The following is a 25,926-nucleotide window of genomic DNA, read 5'->3' as shown; positions in this document are numbered from 1 at the left end:
GGTAATTGTCTATTGTTCATGCTATAATTGTATTGTCCGGAAATCGTAATACATGTGTGAATACATAGACTACAACGTGTCCCTAGTAAGCCTCTAGTTGACTAGCTCGTTGATCAACAGATAGTCATGGTTTCCTGACTATGGACATTGGATGTCATTGATAACGGGATCACATCATTAGGAGAATGATGTGATGGACAAGACCCAATCCTAAGCATAGCATAAAGATCGTGTAGTTTCGTTTGCTAGAGCTTTTCCAATGTCAAGTATCTTTTCCTTAGACCATGAGATCGTGCAACTCCCGGATACCGTAGGAGTGCTTTGGGTGTGCCAAACGTCACAACGTAACTGGGCGACTATAAAGGTGCACTACGGGTATCTCCGAAAGTGTCTGTTGGGTTGGCACGGATCGAGACTGGGATTTGTCACTCCGTGTGACGGAGAGGTATCTCTGGGCCCACTCGGTAATGCATCATCATAATGAGCTCTATGTGACTAAGGCGTTAGTCACGGGATCATGCATTGCGGTACGAGTAAAGAGACTTGCCGGTAACGAGATTGAACAAGGTATTGGGATACCGACGATCGAATCTCGGGCAAGTAACATACCGATTGACAAAGGGAATTGCATACGGGATTGATTGAATCCTCGACACCGTGGTTCATCCGATGAGATCATCGTGGAACATGTGGGAGCCAACATGGGTATCCAGATCCCGCTGTTGGTTATTGACCGGAGAGGCGTCTCGGTCATGTCTGCATGTCTCCCGAACCCGTAGGGTCTACACACTTAAGGTTCGGTGACGCTAGGGTTGTAGAGATATGTGTATGCGGAAACCCGAAAGTTGTTCGGGGTCCCGGATGAGATCCCGGACGTCACGAGAGGCTCTGGAATGGTCCGGAGGTGAAGAATTATATATAGGAAGTCAAGTTTCGGCCACCGGGAAAGTTTCGGGGGTTACCGGTATTGTACCGGGACCACCGGAAGGGTCCCGGGGGTCCACCGGGTGGGGCCACCTATCCCGAAGGGCCCCATGGGCTGAAGTGGGAAGGGAGCCAGCCCCTAGTGGGTTGGGCGCCCCCCATGGGCCTTTCCCCCTGCGCCTAGGGTTGCAAACCCTAGGGTGGGGGGTTTCCCACTTGCCTTGGGGGGCAAGGAAACCCCCTGGCCGCCGCCCCTTGCCCTAGATGGGCTTTGGCCGCCGCCCCCCCTCCCAGGGGGCCTATATAAAGGGGGGGAGGGAGGGCAGCAAGACGCAGCCTTGGGCGCCTCCCTCCTCCCCTGCAACACCTCTCTCTCTCTCGCAGAAGCTCGGCGAAGCCCTGCCGGAGACCCGCTACATCCACCACCACGCCGTCGTGCTGTTGGATCTCCATCAACCTCTCCTTCCCCCTTGCTGGATCAAGAAGGAGGAGACGTCGCTGCACCGTACGTGTGTTGAACGCGGAGGTGCCGTTCGTTCGGCACTCGGTCATCGGTGATTTGGATCACGGCAAGTACGACTCCGTCATCCACGTTCATTGGAACGCTTCCGCTCGCGATCTACAAGGGTATGTAGATGCACTCCTTTCCCCTCGTTGCTAGTATACTCCATAGATGCATCTTGGTGAGCGTAGGAAAATTTTAAAATTATGCTACGATTCTCAACACAACTCCCATCAACAATTGTACAAAAGTAATTGTATAAATAATTCTACATGAACCTGGGCTCATCTACTCCCATCAACAATTTGACATAACAGTAAAAAAATTAAAATTTCTGTTTTTTCATCGAAGATGCTCGAGTGTGCTAGGAGCATAAAACTTCTTGTGGTGAAATGACATTAGAGGAGCTATAGAGATATAATAAAACAACATCGAGTCTCCAAAAATGTCTTTTTTAAGTGTCTTTTTGAGCGTTTTTTCTCTATAGATTCTTCGGCTCACTCGGTGCTTGTAGTCGTCGCTAGGTAGTCTACGGATCTGGATGTAATTTTTATTATTTCTGGTGTTTCTTGTACTGCTATAATTGGAGATGAATAGATTGGAAGTATTCTCACAAAAAAGAATGTCAATGGTCAAAGAAATGTTCATCCTCCCATAACTCTGAAGCATATTTTCCTAGTTTACTGTAACACCCAATATGCGACTATATCCCACACGTGTCAAGGCACGACTTAGGGGCATAATCGCATATTAAGCCTGTCGCAAAGCTGGTGCTATATTCGCACATATCATTTACTAAACATATGAGAATACTAGGTAGAGGCTTACCACTAGTAGAAAACAGGGCATTGGTTTTTGCCAGATCAGAGCAACAGTCCCGGTCGTGTTACGAACCGGGACTAATGGGAGCATCAGTCCCGGTTCGAGCGGCCAGGACGCCGGCCAGGCCTCAGCAGGTACCAGTCCCGGTTTGGCTGGGACCTTTAGTCCCCGTTCCAGCCACCAACCAGGACTAAATGACCTCGCTCCTGGCGCAACCCCTTTAGTCCCAGTTAGAGTCTAGAACCAGGACTAAAGGTCAGACTTCAGTCCCAGTTATAGACACCAACCGGGACTAAAAAGATGCCTATATATGCTCGTCTCTGGCCGCTCACTCCTTTGTTTTTTGGCCGGCCGGCGTGTGGGAGGTGTGTGCTACTCTATTCTCACCTCCTATGCACATGAGGTGTTCGATGAGCCACAGTTAAGCTTTCTCCTCTTCAAGCTACATTTTTCCCAAGATTTGTTTAGGTTTGGAGGTGCACCAACTATCCAAGTGTTCTAAAAGGTTAGCAACTTCATCCTTTCATCTCTCACTGCTAGTTTAGATCATTTCAAATGCTCTAGACGTAGAGTGGTTTGTGGGTTTTAGTGGAGGAGTGTATGTGGGAGTTCATTTGATTTAGATGCACAATTTGAGCTCAAATTAACTTCTTAGAGTTTGCACATGTGTAGGGTGCCTTCCCGTCCTTGTCCTCACCGCCGTCGATCGTCCGTGCCGATCTCGTCGCCGGCACCACCGTGGTGAGGCTTTTGCTCTTATCTTATTTAAAAAAAACTTACTTGTATGATTTAGGTAGCTAATTGTATGATTTTCTTACTTTTATTAATGTTTGTTATTATATAGTGCCATGGTTTTGGTATCCGCCCCCGTCGGCTCTCGTCTTGTCTATGATTCGGATATGGTATATTTTCTTTTATAACTATTTGTTTCATTTAGTGTATATGACATTATGCCGACCAACTCGACATAGATGTCTTTATCTAGGAGGTATATGAACCGGAAATGCCAACCGACCCTCTTGTCAAGAGGTTAAATTTAGTTGAAAAAGAAAACAATTATTTGAAAGAAAAAATGAAAAGAGTTGAAGAAGAGAAGATGAAATTGGAGTTGCATGTTGCCGATGTCGTCGATGATCATAAGATCCAGATGGATGCAATGCGCTTAAAGATTAGAAAACATGCCATTGATAATGAGGCTTAATATCATTGTGCTGTTGGATCTATTGTAACCTTAGTTGCGGATTTGATCGCATTTGTTGTTGCATTTAAATATTTTACATAGTTGTATGTTAGTTTCAATGTATGATTTAATTAGTTGCTCTAGAGAGTTGTATATTGTTTTATGAGAACTATGTATGAACTTTATGTATTTATTTTTTCAATAATAACATTTGATCACTACTGTACTTTGGTTTAATCTGATCATTTTTCTATTCATGATGTTATGTAATGGTTTTTGATATACTTAATTATATAATGCACGCAGATGAACCGACAATGGATGTACGGTGATCGGCGCTCCGCCGACTACATTACGGGCCTGCGTATTTTTCTCAGTTTGGAAATCAAATCGGGTGTTCAAGCCACAGAATTTTTTCACAACTAAATGTCTTTACATTTTTATAAATAAAGACATTATAACTGTGCACTCTAGGAGGCTTCTCACGCCCTCACCATTATGAACCGTCTAATCCATCCCCTAGATGTTTCGTGGCCGTTGGATCAATTTCTCAGCGAAACACTTCCCGCAGCTGGGCTGGATGTTCTATGGGCCGCTGCTCCTGAAACAAAATCGATATTCTCTGATTAACTGGGGCCTTTTGGGGTGCGGGGTATGGCAGAAAAATGGCTCGCGGGCCTAGCATCAGACAAAGCCCACCGAGCAACTCAACAGTTGGATCACACATCAGTCTGCTCAAAAGATTAGGAAAAACATCCAGTCCAAAGAGAGATGGCGATCGAGCGAAGGCGGGCCGAAGCAATTCCGGGGAGGCGATGATGCGGGAGTCAGCGACCAACGGGGATCTCGTCGCACATCTTGGCAACTGAAGCGGCAGAAACATGCGAAACGGCACGGCGGAAATCAGATCGATGTTTGATTTGCCGGCATTGAAGGAAGCATTGAAGCATCAGTTCCTAGAAGCTTTTTTATGGTAGTTCCAGGAAGCTTTCATAGCGGTTGATGTGCCCTAGTCGCGGCGTTGATTAGTAGAGGTATGTTATTGCTTTGGCAGCCTATACCTACTTTAGTTCGTGCGCCTGTAAATATCTGCTCCGTCGCCTCATGCTCTCCCGTTGTTCCAGGAGCAGAACCAAGCAGCTCTTCCACCATCCATGTGCCCTTTTCACTATGGGTTCTCATCATTATCTCAAGGCTCAAGCTTCATTTTGTGCAGACCCGTCCATGTTGATCTGGCACCCTTCTGTCTTCTCCCTTGGTTGAGATTTCTCTCCATGCCCTTTCTAATAATCTCTTGAGAGTATTACCATTCAGGCCTGCCAAGTGTTTGATACTTGTTCTGCGCGTCCGATTCTGATTTTTGGGACTTCACAGTTCCATAGGATATATATGTGACCGTTTTATATCTGAAAAACTCCAGGCTATACATTCGCCTCGGCCGCTTTCAATCTCTTCAGGTTCAGGTTGATGTGAGTTGAGGTTATTTAGTTTTGGTAGCAATTGGTGGATCAGTTAACAAGCACTACAACTACTAGGAGTATTTGCTATTCACATGCACTTGTTTTTTTCACGGTACTGGTTACTTGATGAATCACGCGGTTATTCAGGTTATGACTTATGAAAGGGAAATATTGGGTGCGCGGGTGAACATAAAAAGCAGGTGGGAAAACTCTTATTTCAAGTCTTACTATATTAGACATTTATTACACCTAAAATAGCTTCTGAATTGATTCAGGTAGAGTTGAAAATTCCATGGAATGTTACTCCAGCTGAAACTATTACTCCAACTATATGCTTTTTTTAATCTAGACTAGACAGAGGTCAAAAGACATTTTTTGATCTTTAAAAAAGACATATTATGGTCGTACCAATCTATTTGCATCCCATTCATCTACATGTCAGCGATACACATGGTTTCCTTTTGCCACGTAAAATATATTTTCGTACTACTAATATGTGTTAATCTTATGTGAAAATTTTAGCCTCATATGGTGCCTTGTCCCATCCTGTGTCCAGTATGTGACCTATGATAGTTATTTTTTTGTTATTATATTCTGAGTTTCTGATTGTATTGTCCATCTTGCTCATGATATTACATGCTCTAACTGTGAGCTTTTCTTTTTGTATGTGGTGCAAGGTGTTCAACTGCCCATCGGTAGCCACTTTGGACATTATTTGTTTTGTGCAAGTCGACCCTTCTCCGTGATGATCTATTTTGGACGGCTTCTTCACGTATCATATATTGCTGCCAAATTGTGACTTCTTTCAAATATCACTAGATGTACACACGCGCTTTGCCGCGCCGTTTCTCTGTTGGTCGTGGTAGGTTGTTTGCCTATTCTGTCATAGTTTCATGTGAGCCGTCTGCTCCTTCTCGTGCTTCTACGGCCCATTCAGATCTATACATGCTAACACCACATCCGCCATTGCGTACGCCCCCTAGGTCCAAAATTCCCTCCCACATGCACATAGACAACAGAAATAACACATACGACATTGCAGGGGAATCGCCGGATAGGTGGAGAAATGATAAGTAACCTTCCGGCATTTGCCGACGACCATTGCGAGGAGTCGGAGAGAAGAACTGTGAGTCCGTATGGGGAGCAAGCACCAATATCACAGGCCGGGCAGGAGAAATGGTAGTATCCATAGTCCAACCGCTGCTAGGGACGTTGAGCCTGAATAAAATCATTATACTCTTCCATCACTCTCTTAGCCAAAAAAGGCTTTCACCCTGCTTTATGTTATATTAAAGACAACGACCATCATTCTCTTAGCTCAGAGTGATGTACATCTAAGCTGGCCAGGTTCGAAAACTTAGTATCACACTGTTAAACTGCCTATATGTTGTTCAAATAGTGTGTTTGTACTTTGGAAATAAAACTTCAAGGGATCCTCTTAGAAAAAACTCCAAATGCTTAGAAAGATCACAAATGTCAGACTTGGAAAGAATCTTAACATGAGTCTGCACCATATAGGTTATGCAAAACGATTTTAAAAAGAGCATCCTCACTCGTAGATTCGCTCATGCATTAATAATAGTAAAAGAGGACACAAATACACCAACGATGCTTCATAAATAAAATAGTGTTATGCAGATCTATACTCAGCCATAGGCATCAGATTCGTATTGCAACAAATCCACACAACTCTACTATTGTCAAATAAGATTACCTGCATATATTTTGATGTATTTAACTGTATAGTTGTGTGGGGAATTAAGACTATTGGCGATTCTATCATGAATTTAGCCACGCCATGGGATTCTAATTCGGCTAGCAGTAACAAAGTGACAGCAAAAGAAGGAGAAATCTATATGAGTTATGCCTGAAATGATATTATACTCAAAGTACCTCTTCAGATGGAATTCACAAAACCTGCAAAAACAGACCAATGAACCAAATGACATTCTGACGGCTCGAATCATTAACTCGAACCAGGAAGAAATACATGGCCTATCACGCCATACTCAAAGAGAATATATAAATCACCCATGAGTGTGCACCAGCTAGTGAACTGCACGACGACGCAGCCACTGCTGCTCCCGCAGCTGAGAAGGGACGCCGGAAAAAGCGGGACACATGGGGCGGCTCACCTGCGAGCCGGCGAACGCCCGACGGAGGAGCTTCCCCTCCCTCTGTCCATCGCGAAGTGGGGTGTAGCAACCTTCATACCCCGCATTGCCGTGTGGCCACAACGCGCGGGATCCAGGCCCTCCCCGCGCGGATCAGCGTTGCCGGTTGTAGGAGACGGCGACCTGAGGATGTGGTGCAGCTGGGGAGCCCATCGACTGGCGTTGTTGGAGGCAGCCACCACGGTCCTCGTCGGGAGATGAGCTGGGGAAGATGTGTAGCAAGGGTGCTGCTCCTAGCCGCTGGATCCCGAGCTTCATTCGTCGATCCGGCAGGTGGCGCTGGATCTCAAGCTCCCCACCTTGATTTGTAAACACAGGCAAGCTCCTCTCTGATTTTTGTTGGCACGAGCCTCCTTGGCTGTCGGCTTTGGAAGGGAGGAGAGGGAGAGGGTTCGGCCAGCAGGTGAGGTGGAGGAGCTTTTACCGGCGAGGGAGATGATAGATCCCACGGGATCTCACAGGTGGCGAGCGGAGGAAATTGGGGAGGCAGCGTGGCGATGCGAAGCCGGGTGGGGCTGAGCGTGCAGAGATAGACTGCCAATGGGGATGCGTAGACTGCTGACGAACACCATTACCGACGTAAAACCACAGCTCCCAACGAGTGACACAGATGCAAGGCACATGGGCCGACATGGTTAAACCAGAATTTACAGAGACTGACAACCGGCTCCATAGCCCCAGTTTAACCAGAGCGCTCCATTTCAACGGAGCTTAGAAACTGTAGAGATTCAGTCAGATTGCTCTTAGATAAGTGAAAGATCTTATTGCTACAGACCACAAGGCTACTTGTATGGTACATGTCAGTGCTATTTTATTCCCTACCTAATTAAATTCCTCCTTCAGGAATCTTCGTCCATGGATGTAATAATGCCTCAAGAATCGAGCAGAGTTTATTTTCTGTTGTTGAAGATGGTTGTCCACTGGGTATAAATCAGTGGAGATTTCATCGACGCACCATGCTTAAAATCAACATTGAAAGGTTGTCAAATTGCATGTACATGTTTGTTTTCTCCTGGTGAATTGTCATCTTATTAACAGTTTCTTTTAGTAATATATTGTTGTGTATGTTTTCATATAACAAGCCAATTTGTATATTGACCACTTATGAATTGACTGATGGCACAAATCCAGCCAAAGTCAATCAAACTCATGTCTCCTCTCCCGACAAATAGTTGAATATAAATAAGTAATAAATTAGGATTGTGTACATTGCAAAAAACCTTCGAATACAATTATTAAGTACCCATCAAGAGTCTACATTAAGGCACGACCAGTAAGTCTAAACTCGAATCAACTTTCAAGTCCACTAGACACAAGGCAAATGCGAGCTCTCCTCTAGTACCACATTACTTTTTTGCAAAAAGTTGCTCTTCGATAATTGAGTAATGTTACGGTCGAGTTTTTGAAAAAGTTTCATTCATCTTGTGTCCATGCCTTTTTATATTTACAAATATTGTATTATTTAACTGACAAAACTGACGGACGCGGCAACAAGCGTCATCAATGATCTAGTGCTTTATTATTGTTGAATCTTTTTGCTGAAACCTTTCTCTCTATCACTCAAACTATTGTTTTCATCACGCTCGTGTTGTTTTTCCTATTTCACCTGGCCTTTTATTGTTATTTAATCTTATAACCTAGGTTCAAGCAAAAGCATCAGGGCATCTCCAACGGCAACCCGCAAAAATTCTCCTGCATCCATCCGCGGACATGAGGGGACTAGTCCGCGCACACAAACGGGGGAGGCAGCCATCCAACGCTAGCCGCATACATGTTTATAACAATTCAAACTAACTGGACGAAAATCATGCAAACACGGCCGGATTTCATGCAAACTCGCCGGAATACAAACATGACGGTTTTCATACAAACCGGACGCAAACGGTTACATTTTGGAAATATTTTAACTAAAAACTTAAAACTATGTGAATGTACGATCGCGCGGAGCTCCACTCCCACGGCACGGATACACTACACTACTCTACAACCGGTCGCTGCGGATCCCTTCGTCACCGGACTACCGGGAGTTCTGGAGGCATATTCTTCCCCTGTATCTTCCCTATGTCCGGTTGCGCCGCTCATCAGTGTGGCGAATAGGGTGCTTCAGTCAAATGGGAAGGGTGCTTCCGTGGATGCCTAGGCCAGGGTGGTCTAAGATAAAGAATAAACGAGGCACGTCACCGGCTGTACAAGCCGGCGGCGCGCCGGGGGTGGCCTTCCTGGGACCCAAGCGGCGGCGGGCTCCCATGTTCTACTTTCCCTCGAAGTTGCCAGCGGACGCGAACGCAGATGCACTGGCTACCGAATCGTCGATCTCCTCTGCGCACCCGCCTTCTTTCTCTGCCTGCATGGCACGTCGACGGCGGATGACGGGGTCGTAGGCACTGGAGGGGCGGTACGACGCGTCGTCGTCCATGCCCGTGCCGCCATGCCAGCCTGGAGCAACTCGCCACTCCTACGCGAGCTGGCTTGAAGCGTCGAGTTGCTGAACCATGCGCCGGATTGGGGCGCCAACTTGCTTCGTCGGCCTAGGGAAGGGAGGTGGAGCAGCGAGCTGCCTCGCTCGTATCCGCCGGGCTCGGCGAGCCACCTTGCCGGCTTTTATGTCGGAGAGCTGCTCTTCCTGCCCGTCGGATGCCATCGAAATGGTGGAGAAAATGATGAAGGAGGAGGTGGGGGAGTGACGGAGGAGGGGTGTGATTCTTACCCGGCGTCTGCCCTCATTTAAATAGAGAGTGGATAGGAGGAGCTCAGCCGTCGCGTTTAATGCTGGCCTACTGCTGAACGGACGTGCGGCCGGAGCAGGTTTCTCGGCTTCCATGTAGGATTAATGGAGGTGTATGAATGCGGCGAGGAGGCGTGTTTAGCCGAGCGTCCAGCGGGCAGCGCTCTCGGCCGGCGCACCGCTTCAATGGCGGAGGCAGTGAGAGGTCGCGTCCGCCCCGAGCCGCCTTCAATGCGGGGCGGCGCGCTCTACTGCGATATGAATGCAGGTAGCTCGCGCCGGGAGGGAGCGCGCACGGGAGAGGGAAGGATTTTTTTGGCGGGTCAGGATGGCTAGAAAGGGTTTGGGATCGGTCCGGACTCCCGTAAACCTCCCCCACTTTTGTCTCCGGTTTACGAAAAAAATCGCGTCCAGATCGCCCCACAGATCGATACAGGTCAGCATTGGATGGCTACCACGGTCCAATAGCGCTGTCCGGACGATCACGGGAGGTTTATAGGTCCGTCTTAAAGATGCCCTTAGGTACTAATATATGTTGTACTATGTTTTAGGGATATATCGCAGTATTGGGATCTTTTAGGATCCCGCCTGCATACTACAGGAAAAAATCTATAATTACAAATATACGTTCATTAGTAGTTTTGTAAAATCACCCACCTTTCACTCACTCCTCTTTTTTTTAGAGGATCTTTCACTCACTCCTCTGATAGCCTTATTCTCTGGTTACACCCATATTGTTTTTCTATGACTTTTATATTTGAGCATAACTAAAATGATATTGCATACTTGACATGAGTATTATTTTAAAAATTATTGTTGCACATAAAAAAAGTTTTTTATCTTTAGACATAAAATAGTAGTTTTTTCTTTGTCGGAGTAATCATAGACATACCACACTCGAATCGATACATTGTCTTTGCAGCGCGGAATATGCATGCCTTGCATCTAATTTGGAATCTGCACATATATTTTTATTTTCTTCGTATGTACCATTTGACTGCCGGCCTAGATATGACCACCAATTGAAGAATTGAGTTCCATGTCTCAACTCATCAAAACATTAATTCATTATACTTTATTGTACATCTAGGTTTTGGGTTTTGTTTTAATTTTCATATTTTCTAAAGTCCAGCAATTCGTAAACTCCAAAGCATGCCATGAAAATATATTTTTATTTCTTTGTTCATATTTAAGGTAGACTTAGAAATTTTGTCTAGATACTAAAAAGTAATTGTATCAATAATTCTATGATGAGCCTGGGCTCGTCTACTCCCATCAACAATTTGACATAACAGTAGAAAATTAAAATTTCTTTTTTTTCATCGAAGATGCTCGAGTGTGCTAGGAGCATAAAACTTCTTGTGGTGAAATGACATTAGAGGAGCTATAGAGATATGATAAAACAACATCGAGTCTCCAAAAATGTCTTTTTTGAAGTGTCATTTTGAGCGTCTTTTTGCTCTAGAGATTCTTCGGCTCGCTTCAGTGCTTGTAATCGTCGCTAGGTGGTCTACGAATTTAGATGTAATTTTTATTATTTCTGGTGTTTGTAGTACTGTTATGATTGGAGATGAATAGATTGGAAGTATTCTCGCAAAAAAGAATGTCAGTGGTCGAAGAAATTTTCATCCTCCCACAACTCTGGAGCATCTTTTCCTAGTTTACTGTTCATATTGGGGGCAAATGCACCGGAGCACCAAACGCCGTCCTTGTAATTGTATGTATGGTGATATAGTTGTTACATTGAAATCCAGCATATGCTAACTAAATTCGTGATTTGAAAAAGGAAGTACAAAGCAGAGTAGCAATTCTCTTTTACACCGGCTGTGATGCCATCACATGCAGGGCAACTCCTATCCGTTCTTTTTTTCTTTGCGGGAAAAACTTCCAATCTATTCATGTTTAATCATGGTAGTACAACAAACACTAAAAATAATAAAAATTACATCTAGATCTGTAGACTACCTAGCGGCGACTATAAGCACTGCTAGATTAGAGCTCAGTTATGCCTAAAGGATTTTATTTAGGACCTACCATTGAATTAACCGATTAGATTATTTATCTTATATGGAGCAACATGGTCTTTTCCATGTTACTTGGCCATCTAAGGTAAAATTATTATCATTCTAAACTCATCTGAGTTCTAAAAAATAATTTCATGGTCGTAATTGATTTTTTATCAAGCAAGAGATGTTTTGAAACCTACGTATATTGCATAGTGCAAATGAAACGACATATTTTAAAGAGAAAAGTATGTTTTTTGTCCCTCAAGTTCCCACAAAGTATAGACTTGGTCCCTTAAATTTTTTTGGTATACATTTGGTCCCTCAAGTCTCAAAACCGGATAAGTTTGGTCCTAAACCAGATTTTGAGCACGTTGACCGGTTTTGACCGCAACAAAACCGCCCGATGAACAGTAAATTCGACAAAAAAGATAAAAAATTTCAAGAAAATCTGAAATTTTTTGGGGTCGAATATGCCTGCGTACGCAAGATGTGAACAAAATTTCGTTCTCTTTTGGCACTCAAGGAGCTCGTGGTAAAAAACAAAAATATCTGCCTGATGAATAGTAAATTCAAAAAAATAAAAAAAAAATCTGAAATTGTTTGGGGTCCAGTATGCTTACATGCGCAAGGTCCGACCAAAATTTTGTCATGAAATGACATCGGACGGGCTCTAGCAAAAAGAAACAATTTTGGCTTTTTTTTGTGAGCAAAATTTTGTTTTATTTTTCACCAGCTCCTAGAGTGTCGAAAGAGCATGAAAAGTTGGTCGCACCTTGCGCATGTAAGCATATTAGATCCCAAAAAAATCAGATTCTTTTGAAGTTTTTTTTTTTCAAATTTACTGTTCATCGGGCGGTTTTGTGGCGGTCAAAACCGGTCAACGTGCTCAAAATCTGGTTTAGGACCAAACTTATCCGGTTTTGAGACTTGAGGGACCAAATGTATGCGAAAAAATCTTGAGGGACCAATTCTATACTTTGTGGGAACTTGAGGGACCAAAAACATACTTTAATTATATTTTCTTGCATCTACCTTTATATTTGCGCGGGTCAATTTTCTTTTCTCGTGTGACATGTTTGTGTTCACTTCACACAAATCACATTCAAATTGATCTGTATATTCTCTGTCGCTTCCACCTACCACTGGTTACTATTCACATATACATAAGGGACATATTTTGTTTATATACTTGGATCATTCTCTTTGGCTTATTATTTTTTTGCTTTCACAAATTTGACTTTCAGGTTTATTTTTTGTTTATATAAATATAAATATAAATGCTCGCACTTGTAAAAATATTTTAAATCATTGCAATCAAAATCGTCGAATTTAATATCTTGAACTTATTTTTAGCATGGCGTGCGGCCAATCGCACGGCTGGCAGCATGTACGACAGCGCTCCGTTGTTTTCCTTTTTTTTATAATATATCTATCCTAGCGTGAAGCACTAAAGAGGAGTCTGTACATTTTTATTGTTTGAACACAGGAGGAGTACGGATTGATTATTCAGCTCAAATAGTAGATTACATGAGCATGTGAATTTTTCTTGGATACTACTACGTCTTTTTGCTGTGTGCTCCTCAATAATGGTCCCCGAATAGGACTCTCCTTTTAGCAGGCTGCCGTTCTTTGCCATATCAACGTCGGAAATTAGATGGCGCGGACGAGCTCGCCTGCTCGCTGTATCGGCGGATGTTGATTCGTTTCGGGATGGGAGGCGTATGACGTACGCATGTATACGTACGTTAGCGCATTTAAGGAATATACGTGACGGATGGGGACGCCGTTCAGTTGGATACGGCGGCATCGATAGTGTTTGGATGACGCCCGTTTCAGTCCTGTACCAACATGGACCACAGTTACAGATGGAACCTAACGTGGTGTTGTGTTTTTGCACGGGTGGATCGGCCCAGCGGAGGCATTTAACCCAGCCCGCCCTACGGGTGGATCGGTCATCATATCCCCAAATCGAAACTCTAGTGAAACCTATGTCAGAGATAATTGTACTTCTTGTTTGATGGTATAAAGGCTTCAAAATTAAGTTTGTCTCCCTTATTCTAAAAATAATGAAATATGGAATTGCATATACTTCAAAACTATGATGTCAGGAACGACACAGACTTCAGCCGAGATTACAAAGATTGTTTCTCTTATTAATGACGGATATTTGTTAAACAAAAAATGTCTTGCATACATTGTACAGAGTACAAAGAGATCTGCATTTACTTGCAACTTGACTAATACTGTACAATCCTTGCAAATTCTCAGATTACAAAAGAAATGTCAGAATAATTGAACTACAAGCCTTTCAATTTATATACACATTTCTTTTTTGCGGAAATCAATTTATATACACATGTTTGAGCATTTGTCATGAAAATGTCCTAGTATCTTCTTCGTAGGTGGGTGTATATCCAGTATCTGCTCTTGTCTTGGCGTCCTCATTTCAGATACAGCAAAGAGCATGTTGACATTCCGGAGTCAATTTTGACAGTGGCTTGATTATGCTCCACAGGAAGAACCATTGAAGACATATATTTTCAAAACTATGTCTTTTTTTTTTCACACCCACAACATGGCAGATTTCAGAACATCCATATGTATTTTAGATAAAAGAATAATACATTGTGCATTATTAATCCTTTGAAACCATCTATAAATAGCTCAATGGTCACATGCATCACCCATTCACACTTGATTCTGTCAATCCCACACATGCACAGATGCACTACCCCTGCACCAAAAAAGTTAGAATCGTCAACCCTACACCTAACAACTCCACTGCCCTGCACCAGCAAAGTTAGAATCATCAGTTTGTCTCAGTTTTCAACAGTAAAGTCAGAATCTTCAGCCTCACTTTGCTCCTAAGATTACTTTCAGTTTCTGAAGGTGCATTGCACTACAGAGTCCAGATAACAGCTCTAGATGCATGGTGCAATTGTTCACCATGTGTGGTCAATGAAACACGAATTAATTCATCATGGCAACAAAATCTTAACACACCTCATTTTAAATCTCAATTCAGGGTCAAAATCACAAAATTGATGCTTTGAATAAAGCATTAGGACCAAACCTAGGTTCTGAAAATTGGAGTGGCAAACATCGCGAGAACTACTGTGCTGGTTGCTCACCATGTAGTTGATGGTCGAGGTTCCCGACCACGGGGATCATCTCCGACGCGATCAACGCCTCCCGGCGGCGGACGAGAGAGGCCGTGGCATTGGGGACCGAGATCGACTGGCGCGGCGGCAGCAAGCGAGAGAGGCGAAGAAGATCTAGAGCCCAGCATTGTTCGTCGTCGTCGCACTGAGCGAGATGAAGAGGAGCAGGCCTAGAGCCGACTCCATCGTGATGTTTGTCTAGACGGCGCCGTCACCGTATAATACTGTTCGACGACCGTATCCTTCACTTATCTATACGATTGCATTGAATACATCGTGATTGCATTGAACTGTTAATTTCTAGTATTGACAATTAAGATAATTTAATCTATGTGGACGCACGTGATGGCTTGCCTTTTGTCTTAATTATATACCAGCACACGTGCCCATGCGTTGTAACGGGAATGATCATTGGTGTGCTCATCAAAACATCCACAGTGTGGCACAAAAACATCCTGAATGGTGCCACTCGATAGAGGCTGGGAGACACAATTAAGTGCAGCAGAAATGCATATCAGCGATCATCGATGTATAAATCAAAGTGCAACATCGACTACTTCCTTGATCTGTTATAAAGGGCCACAATTTTAAATCTTCTATACATTTTTTGAAAAAGTTGGAGCAATTTTTGGAATTTGCACGGGCCGCCAATTTTTCTAGCTAAAGCGTTTTAGCCCTCTTACCTTTCTGGGTATTATTAATTCCTTTGCATGGCTACACTAAAAAAAAAAATCCTTTGCATGAACATGCAAATCCAACATGAGTTCTCTCCTTCCTTTTAAAGCCACGCATCCACGCATCTCCTTTCTCTCCCGTAAGTCTGAATCTGATAAAACTTAAGTACCTTTTACTTTGGTTCGAAAGATGACCGTCCCATTAGCCAGCCTCATCCACAACTTCGCTAGATTTCTTTGATCTCGTGCATTTGCAACGCGGTGCTCGTAATTTTCCCAAGAGGTTACTATGGCTTGGAGGCTCATCAGGTCTAACGGACTTTCGTCCTTCGACTCCTATAGGCCTTTCACTACCATAAATTTATTTAGCGCACACATATGCTAATCTCCTTCCTCTCATTACCGTAAGTTTATTTAGGTAATTTCTCTTTCTTTGATTTGCATCGTCGCAATTTATTTAGCGCAACACATCTTTTGATCGGGCTGTTAATCCTGTGTGAAGGCATGAGCTCTCATTAATTCAACCCTTCCTTAACATCTCCCGTTATAAATGGGGATGCATGGGCAGATTTATTAGTAACTAGATCATTAATGGCGCGCGTTGCCGCGCCCATTCCTTATCCGGTGTAATGATAGGAATTTATATCACTAGTAGAAAAAGGGACATTTGTCCCGGTTCATAAGGCCCATCTGTCCCGGTTGGGGAACCGGGACTAAAGGGTCGTTACTAATGCCTGGGCCTTTAGTCCCGGTTCTTATACTAACCGGGACAGATGGGCCTCCACGTGGCCGGTGCTGCGAGCCCAGGCAGGAGGCCCTTTAGTCCCGGTTGGTGGCACCAACCGGGACCAATAGGCACCCACGCGTCAGCTGTTCAGGGGCTAGGGTTTTTTTTCCTGAAAGGGGGTGGATTTGGGGGTTTTGTATGGTTAATTAAGGTGTTTCATATATTGTGTTAGGTAGCTAATTAATTAATAGAGAGAAGTGTCTTCTCTTATCTCCGTGCTTGGTCGACGCTACGTACTATACATAGAGAGGCCCTCGACACGCTAGCTAGTAAGAAAATGAAGGAAACCATTAAGTACAGAAGTTCGTCATGCATACCGAGAGAAGTGATCGACTTCTCCTTCTCCGAGAGATTGGTCGAACAACAAGTTTTCGTATTATCTATCCGACGCTACTGGCTACATACATATACAATATGTAAGATCTCTTACAATCCCCTAGCATTTGAACTCAACTTTCACATGGTATTCTCCGGCTTTATTGATGACGTGGTCAAGAAAGAATCCCGCCAATTCCTCTTGAATTGCTTTCGTGCGATTTTGTGGTAGGAGTTCATTCCGCATCTGCCACGTCTAATTTGAAGAAGGGGGTTAATACATATATATGAATGAAACTCAACAGAAATGATGGTGTAATAAAATGAAATTGTGAATATTATTGCTTACGCACTTCATATTGTCTTTTAGAGTACCCCGCTTATTTTTCAAAGTCGCGTTGTAGATGAACTCGCACACGTAGTATCCACAGTAATCATTCCCTTGTTCCTGCCACAAGTACTTTACGAGAAAAAGAGGTCAATCAAACTGATAATGAAGCATTATAAATGGCATTGATGAAAGTAGCTAGAATCAACGGGAGATGCGCGCAACTAGCTAGCTAGTAGTACTTACTTTCGGGTATCTATATTGCAGCTCCTTCGGCAGTCCCGGAGCTTCCGCGGTGAACTGTTTCCAAACCCTGCAAGACAAAGAAAATAATTATTACTTGAGATATCAGGAAATGAACAAAAAGTTGCCGATATGGTGCGATAATGATCGATTGAACTTACTTGTTGAGAATTTTTAGTCATGTCCGCATAGGTCTCGGGATCTTTTCGTCTCGAGTCTAAGACGATTACTAGTCCCCGCTCAAGCTTAATCTCCAGGAGAATATAGTGAAAGCTGCGCAAGCATGCATAACTCATCAATTACATTACTATAACCTCGCTCGAGTAATAAGGGAAACCGAATATGCACACGACAGTAACACTCACTTGAAATTGTAAGGAAAGAGTATTAAATCTTTGTTTTGATTTATTAACAATGGTTTGAGCAAGTTGGCCTCGGCCTCTTCGGCGTTCTTTGTAACCTGAAATTCATCTATGAGATTTGTGTTAATGAACCCAATATCATACATTTCTGCTTTTCTGCACTCGACGATCTTCAATCTGCATAATATAGTGAGGATAATTATAAATACATGCAATGAAAGAGCTGAGCTATATATAGAGACTTAATGACAGAAGTAGTACTTACAGACAGTAGCAAGTGACCGTTAATTTATCGAGGGCCTTTTGATTGAAGAACGGGAAGAACTCCTCAAATGGAACATGCAACAGATCAGTTCCAACGAGGTCGTGCTCCTCTTTAATTCTCAGATACAAAGTATTCGTCCCCCCAGACTCTCTGCAGGTTTTCATGTACCAATTATGGAATCTTCGCATCATCGTTGTTAGAGATTTTTCATCTTTGACGAGAGGCTTCCCGTAGTATATGTGTTCGTCCACCTCTAAGAGATCATAATGTACATCATCGGGCAGGTAATCTCCAAGATTGCTATAACCGGGCACCATCCCCGGAGCATTAGCGATGATGTCGCTAGACACATTGAGCGGGGGGAACGATTGGTTCGCTTGTTCGCCGAGTTGGGCAATTTTTTTCCCAGCTGCTCGTCGTTCTTTTAACCTTTGATCACTGACAGTACTTCCCGACCGCTCCGCTTTGATATATGTCTTTAAAGTAATGCGCTCATAGTTGGTTTTCGGCGAAGACTTTGGTGGTTTCCTCAGAGCATCGATAGTGCGCTTTGCTTTCACCGGATCTACCTTCTCCTCTGGAGGTGGATGTCTCTTTGCTTTCAACCCTTCAAAGAAGTCCTTCACTTCGGTCCGCACAATCTTCACGTTTTCCTCCGCGGTCCTCTCGTACGGTAACTTCTCTAGAGGATTGAGAGGTGGACCGTATCTGTATTGCCTCCCGCCTCTGGCTGTACTGCTAGACGCCGGAGCAGACGGAGCGGCTGCGGCTGTCTTCTTTCATGCTTGCTTACGAGGCGGAGGAGAAGGACTACGATGCGCCGGAGTAGCCGGGGCGGCGGCGGCTCTCTTCTGCCCTTGCTGGCGAGGCGGAGAAGGAGGAGGCTGGTGGCTGCTCGGGCGCGCCGGCGCAGGCGGAGAAGGAGGCGGAGTGCCGCCACGCGCCGGAGAAGGAGGCTGAGTGCCCTGATCGTCACTCGCCGGAGAAGGAGGCGGTGGAGGAGGCGGAGTGCCCTAACTTGCCGGAGGAGGAGGAGGAGGCGGAGGCATCCAGTTCGGAAGGTTGATGAGCTCCTTCCGCCATAGGCATGGATTCTTCAGACAAGAACCCAGCCGAGTCTCCCCTTCACCCGTAGGGTGGTCCAGCTGGAGGTCCTCAAATCCTTCTGTGATTTCATCCACCATCACCCTAGCATATCCTTCTAGAATCGGCCGGCAGTGAAAAGTTGCGCCAGGTTCAGGAGGTGCAACAGAGCCAACAGCTGCCTTGACTTTCAATTCCATCCACTGCGTCATAAGGTGGCAATGCTGAGACTCCGTGATAGCATCTACGGGGTAGCTAGCAGGAGCCGTGAAGACAGGCTCCTGAAGCAGCTCCGTGGAAGCCACACTGCTTCTCCGCTGAGATGGCGGGGTAGCTTCGGGTGTAGCTTCGGCAGGTCGCGTGCTGCGAACTGCCTCTCGTTCCTCTAGCGCTTGTACCCTTGCGTGCAGCGCCTGTAGTTGGGTCAACTCCTTTTTCTTCTTCCTCTCCCGGCGTTTGTAACCGCCTGCGTCGGGAAATCCAGCCTTCCACGAAAGGGAGCCTAGCGTGCCTCGTGTCCGTCCGGGGTGCTCAGGATTCCCGAGGGCCTCTGTGAGCTCGTCGTTCTCTCTGTCCGGAACGAACGTCCCTTGCTGCACCTTTTTGATATACTCCTGAAGCTTCTCGATGGGTGTGTTCAGCTGCTCGTCGGTCCAAACGCACTTCCCTATTACAGGGTCCAATTTTCCCCCAACCCCGAAGAACCAAGTCCTGCAACGGTCTGGCCAGCGTTGCGTCTCTGGTTCGATCCCTTTATCAATGAGGTCATTCTCAGCCTTGTCCCACAACGGCCGGGCTTTCAGGTAGCCACCTGACCCCGTGCGATGGTGATGCTTCTTCTTTGCAGCATTTTTCTTGTTTGTCGCTGACATCTTCGCTGCTCTCTCAGATTTCTTTTTGGTGACAAATTCGGGCCACTGATCTTTGGTCTTCTCAAATCGGCCGATGAATTCAGGAGTCTTCTCTTGGTCGACAAACGATGATTTCAGCTCATTCTTCCACCTCCTGAATAGCTCAGCCATCTTCTTAAGAGCATAAGCCTTGATCATTGGATTTTTAACTGGATTCTCCGGATCCTCCTCTGGCGGGAAGGTGAAATTTTCCTGCAGCGCGGTCCAAAGATCAGCTTTCTGCCTATCGCTGACATAAGACACCTGAGAGTCTTTGTCCTTAGGCTTCAACCATTGCTCGATGCTGATCGGGATCATGTCCCTCACTAGAACCCCGCACTGAGCATTAAATTTTTGCTTGGTCCGGAGGGGTTCAATCAGTTGGCCAGCACGATCAATTTCGATGATCGTGTACCTTTCATCCGCGCGCAACTTTCTCTTCGGGCCTCGTCTCGTTACCGAAGTGTTGCTAGATCCGGAGGGCTAGAAAAGAAGAAAAAGAAGAGAGTTAATATGTGTACATACCAAAAAAAATTAATGCATCAATTAGCTATAGTCAGCACATGCTTAATTAATTAATATATATACCTGGCCGGACTCCGTTCGGTCACCGGAGCCTGCTTCTTCATCCTGTCCTTCCCCCTCCATTCGGTCACCGGAGCCGTCATCACGGTGTCCTTCGTCCTCCATTGTTTGATCATCGTCGTAGCCTGCTTCTTCATCCTGTCTTTCAAGACCATCGGTGCATGTGTCGTTGAGAAACGACAAGACGGCATCACTTCCGTGTGCGATTATCTCGCCCAACACCGCTTCTTTTGCTTCGTCTCAGGGGTGCGGATCCATAGTTTTTGCAAATATTTACAACATGGCAATTATTATTCAAACATGACAGATGGATATATTAGTGGCAAATGTTGAACTAGCTAGCTAAGCACAATAAGGAATCATATTAGTGGCATGGCCTCGACGCTTCTCTAGGGTTTGGGGTGGCCTCGAAAACGCTTCAAGGGTTTGGGGTGGCCTCAACAACGCTTCAAGGGGTTCGGGGTGGCCTCGACGACAACGCTCTTTTAACTTGGTAAATTTGGGTGGCCTCGAGAGAGTTTGTCGGGTAGGGGCGCGGCGGGAGGGGGTAGGAGACCGACATCCTTTTTTCTAGGGTTTGGGTGTCCTCGAGAGTTTTAGTCGAGCGAGAGGGCCGGGGGTGCTCCCGTGGTATAAGTTATCACGGTCGAGAGGGGGTTATATCGACAACGACCTACCCGATAAAAAATAAGAAAAGGAAGAAGAAGAAAAAAAGAAGAAAAAAAGAGGAGAAGAAGAAAGGAATAGAGGAGAAGAAGAAAAAAATAGAATATCCTCTATTCCTTTCTTCCTCTCCTTTTTTTTTTTCCTTTTTTTCCTCTTCTTATTTATTTCTCCTCTTCTTCATCTTTTTCTTTTCCTTCTTCCTAAACTAAACATAAACTAAAATAATCCTAAAACTAAATGAAACAAAAAAAATCCTATGAACAAAATTACAATAAAAAATCCTATGAACAAAATTACAATAAAAATTCTATGAAAAAAAACAATAAAAATTCTATGAAAAAAATAAAAATTCTTTGCATATGAACATACAAACATTTGCATATTCTACAATATCATCATCATATTCTACAATAATATCACCAAAAATCCTAACTTTTGCATATGAACAGGGGGCCTGCTTCGTTGTCGGTGTCGGGGCGGGCGGCCGCGTTGGGGCGGGCGCGCGGCCGCGTTGGGGCGCGGGGAGGAAGGGGGAGAGGAGGGGGAACGGCGCGGTGAGGCTCACACTGCAGGCGAGCGGCGGCGAGGTCGGGGCAGGGGCGACGGCGACGAGGTCGGGGCAGGGTGCGGCAAGGCCGGGGCAGGGCGACGGCGACGACGGAGACGGCGGCGAGGCCGGGGCAGGGGCGACGGCGACGAGGTCGGGGCAGGGTGCGGCGAGGCCGGGGCAGGGGTGACGGCGACGACGGAGACGGCGGCGAGGTCGGGGCAGGGGCGGCGAGGCCGGGGCAGGGGTGGCAGCCTGGCGGCATCGATGTCGTCGGCGTCGTCGGGGCGGCAACTGCGAGATGAGAAGTGAAATTTTCACAAGTCCTGCTTATATACCAAGAGCATTGGTCCCGGTTCGTGGCACCAACCGGGACCAATTCACCCCTTTAGTCCCGGTTGGTGCCACCAACCGTGACCAAAGGTCAGTTTTCGGCAGGCCAAAGGGCGGGAAGCGGCGGCCTTTGGTACCGGTTGGTGGCACCAACCGGGACTAAAGGGGGGCATTGGTACCGGTGCACCAACCGGTACCAATGCACCCCTTTAGTCCCGGTTGGTGCTACCAACCGGGACCAGAGGTCCTGTGCTGCTGCGCCCGCGTCGAATGTTTAGTCCCATCTCGCTAGTTGAGAGGGGCGCACAGTGGTTTATAAGCCCAACTGCTGCACCCCTCTCGAGCTCCTCTCCATTGCAGGCTTACGGGCCTAAATGTCACTGCTATGCCTGATGGGCCTACTGGGCCTTCTGCGGGCCTGAATCCTGGCCCATCGATAGGTGTCTAGCCGTATTCAGTCCGTGGCCGCCCAGTAGGTGGCATATTTTTTATTTTTGGACTGTTTTTTGTTTTCTTTTTTGCTTTATTTATTTTGTTTTGTTTCTACTTATAACAAAAAACTTATTTATTTTATTTTATTTTGTTTTGTTTCTAATTACTTATTTATTTTATTTTATGATAATTCTTTTTGCTATTAAAGTTTTTAACAAAAAAAGTTCTTTATGAAAATTCTTTTTGCTTTTCATGATTTTGAACAGAAAATACTTTGATAATTTTAGTTGCATCAATTTTATATAATTTTAGTTTCAATAATACTAGAGGTTGCTTATAATGTTTTGAACAGAAAATACTTTGTTAATTTTAGTTTCATAAATGTTATTAAAGTTTATTTTGTTTTGTTTCTACTTATATATTTTATTAAAGTTTATATTAATTTGTTTCTAATTACTTATTTATTTTATTTGTTATTTTTGATGCACCATTTTTCATGTATTTACTGATTATTTTGAGCTATAAGACCCTCAAATTGAAAAGCACTACAAATGAACTCTGAAAAGGTTGAAAGTTGGCATGGTATCATCATTTCACCCACATAGCATGTGCAAGAAAGTAGAGAGGCTTACGGCAAAAAATGGATGCACTTCGTGTACAAAACGGACAATCTCTTTCGAAGTATCAGGGTTTCATACGGAAACTCGTCTGTTACAAAGGGATTTCATTTTTTTGAACTTATTTGAACTCCATAGTTTTTCTATGTTCAAAATGCACCATTCAAAGCCACATCATCAATTTTCAACCCTTTCGGACTTCATTTGTTATTTTTCATGCATTTACTGATTATTTTGAGCTATAAGACCCTCAAATTGAAAAGCACTATAAATGAACTCTGAAAAGGTTGAAAGTTGGCATGGTATCATCATTTCACCTACATAGCATGTGCAAGAAAGTAGAGAGGCTTACCGCAAAAACTGGATGCACTTCGTGTACAAAACGGACAATCTCTTTCGAAGTATCAGGGTTTCATACGGAAACTCGTCTGTTACAAAGGGATTTCATTTTTTTGAACTTATTTGAACTCCATAGTTTTTCTGTGTTCAAAATGCACCATTCAAAGCCACATCATCAATTTTCAACCCTTTCTGACTTCATTTGTTATTTTTCATGCATTTACTGATTATTTTGAGCTATAAGACCCTCAAATTGAAAAGCACTACAAATGAACTCTGAAAAGGTTGAAAGTTGGCATGGTATCATCATTTCACCCACATAGCATGTGCAAGAAAGTAGAGAGGCTTACGGCAAAAACTGGATGCACTTCGTGTACAAAACGAACAATCTCTTTCGAAGTATCAGGGTTTCATACGGAAACTCGTCTGTTACAAAGGGATTTCATTTTTTTGAACTTATTTGAACTCCATAGTTTTTCTATGTTCAAAATGCACCATTCAAAGCCACATCATCAATTTTCAACCCTTTCTGACGTCATTTGTTATTTTTCATGCATTTACTGATTATTTTCAGCTATAATACCCTCAAATTGAAAAGCACTACAAATGAACTCTGGAAGGTTGAAAGTTGGCATGGTATCATCATTTCACCCACATAGCATGTGCAAGAAAGTAGGGAGGTTTACGGCAAAAACTAGATGCACTTCGTGTACAAAATGGACAATCTCTTTCAAAGTATCAGGGTTTCATACAGAAACTCGTCTGTTACAAAGGGATTTCATTTTTTTGAACTTATATGAACTCCATAGTTTTTCTGTGTTCAAAATGCACCATTCAAAGCCACATCATCAATTTTCAACCCTTTCTGACTTCATTTGTTATTTTTCATGCATTTACTGATTATTTTCAGCTGGATAGAGATAAGTGACCAAATTAATAGTAGTTCATCATGACATTAAAACCAAGTACATACATAGTTGAAATTGAACAACATATAGCTCTCTAGAGCATCTAGTTAAACCATATATTGAAACTATGTAAAACCTTCCAATGCAACAACAAATGCGATCATAATCACAACTAAGGTAACAATTGATCCAACGGCATAATGATACCAAGCCTCGGTATGAATGACATATTTTCTAATCTTCAACCGCATTGCATCCATCTTGATCTTGTGATCATCGACGACATCCGCAACATGCAACTCCAATATCATCTTCTCCTCCTCAATTTTTTTTATTTTTTATTTCCTTCAAGTAATTGTTTTCTTCTTCGACTAAATTTAACCTCTCGACAATAGGGTCGGTTGGAATTTCCGGTTCAACCACCTCCTACATAAAAAAATCTATGTCACGTTGGTCGACATAATTATCATAAACAATAAATGAACCAAATAGTTATAAAAAGATAATATATACCACATCCGAATCATAGACAGGATGAGGGCCGACGGGGGCGGATACCAGAACCATCGCACTATATAATAACAAGGAATAACAAAAGTAAGAAAATTAGACAAGTATCCATCTCAAGTAAGAATTTTTTTCTTTCAGAAAGAAGATAAGAACAAGAGGCTCACCACGGTGGTGCTGGCGACGAGATCGGCGCGGGCGATCGACGGCGGTGAAGACGGGGACGGGACGTGACAGACCGCTAAACCTAGAAAAATCTCGGGGAAAATGGAGCTCCGAGGTCGAGTTTCGAGAGAAGAAATATCAACTAGTGTGGCTCGGACATTTCATCGAACACCTCATGTGCATACGAGGTGAGCTAGAGCACCCAAATGCCCTCCCCTCGCCGGCCAGCAAAAAACAGAGCACGGTGGAGTGCTCTGCTCGCTGGCGATGGGCTATGTATAGGCAAATCATTTGTCCCGGTTCGTCGCCGGAACCGGGACCAATGGTTATGGGCCAGGAGCGAGGCCCATTGGTCCCGGTTCGTTCCTAGAACCGGGACAAATGGGTCCAGACGAACCGGGACCAAAGCCCGCGAGGCCCCGGGCGGCCTCCTGGGCTCACGAACCGGGACGAATGCACCCATTGGTCCCGGTTTGTATAAGAACCGGGACTAATGGGCTGGCCAGGCCCGAACGAAAGCCCCTTTTTCTACTAGTGTATACTCCCTCCCTCTCAGTTTTCATGAGCAAAAGCAAATATAATTTTTATGTTAGTTCTATGCTTGAAGAACATTTCTTCCTTGGTAGTTGAGACTGAAGAACTGACAATTAAATCATGTTAGTTCTATTCTTGGGGAAAATTGTCAAAATGGTTCAGAGAAAAGGTGCAAACGCCGAAATTTGATCGTCTTGATTGACAAGGTTGTATTGGCGTTTATATATCACTTAAACATCAAGTGCAGGTAAGTGATAAACTGATAACTATGGTGCATCAAATACACAAAGCAATGAATATGCACATTTGTTAGACTAATATTACCGAAAAAGGGTTCCCCCCGCTTTGTATTCCAAAGCAACCAGCCAACATAGGATACATCTCGACGCTGG

At 44.2% G+C, this 25,926-nt stretch overlaps 1 long non-coding RNA gene across 1 annotated transcript; it reads right to left on the bottom strand.

The window, feature by feature from the left end:
• Window positions 1-6,420: 6,420 nt before the first annotated feature.
• Window positions 6,421-7,727, bottom strand: LOC120967795 (uncharacterized). Its single transcript, XR_005761516.2, has 2 exons — window positions 7,024-7,727; window positions 6,421-6,805 (listed from the first exon to the last, which is right to left on the bottom strand). It is a non-coding gene; the product is annotated as an uncharacterized lncRNA (long non-coding RNA).
• Between the last annotated feature and the right edge of the window lie 18,199 nt (window positions 7,728-25,926).

Source organism: Aegilops tauschii, chromosome 7 (genome assembly GCF_002575655.3).
Source record: "Aegilops tauschii subsp. strangulata cultivar AL8/78 chromosome 7, Aet v6.0, whole genome shotgun sequence".
Classification (NCBI taxonomy): Eukaryota; Viridiplantae; Streptophyta; class Magnoliopsida; order Poales; family Poaceae; genus Aegilops; species Aegilops tauschii.
Note: the sequence above shows the minus strand (reverse complement) of the source record. Positions and strands in the feature narration are given on the sequence as shown.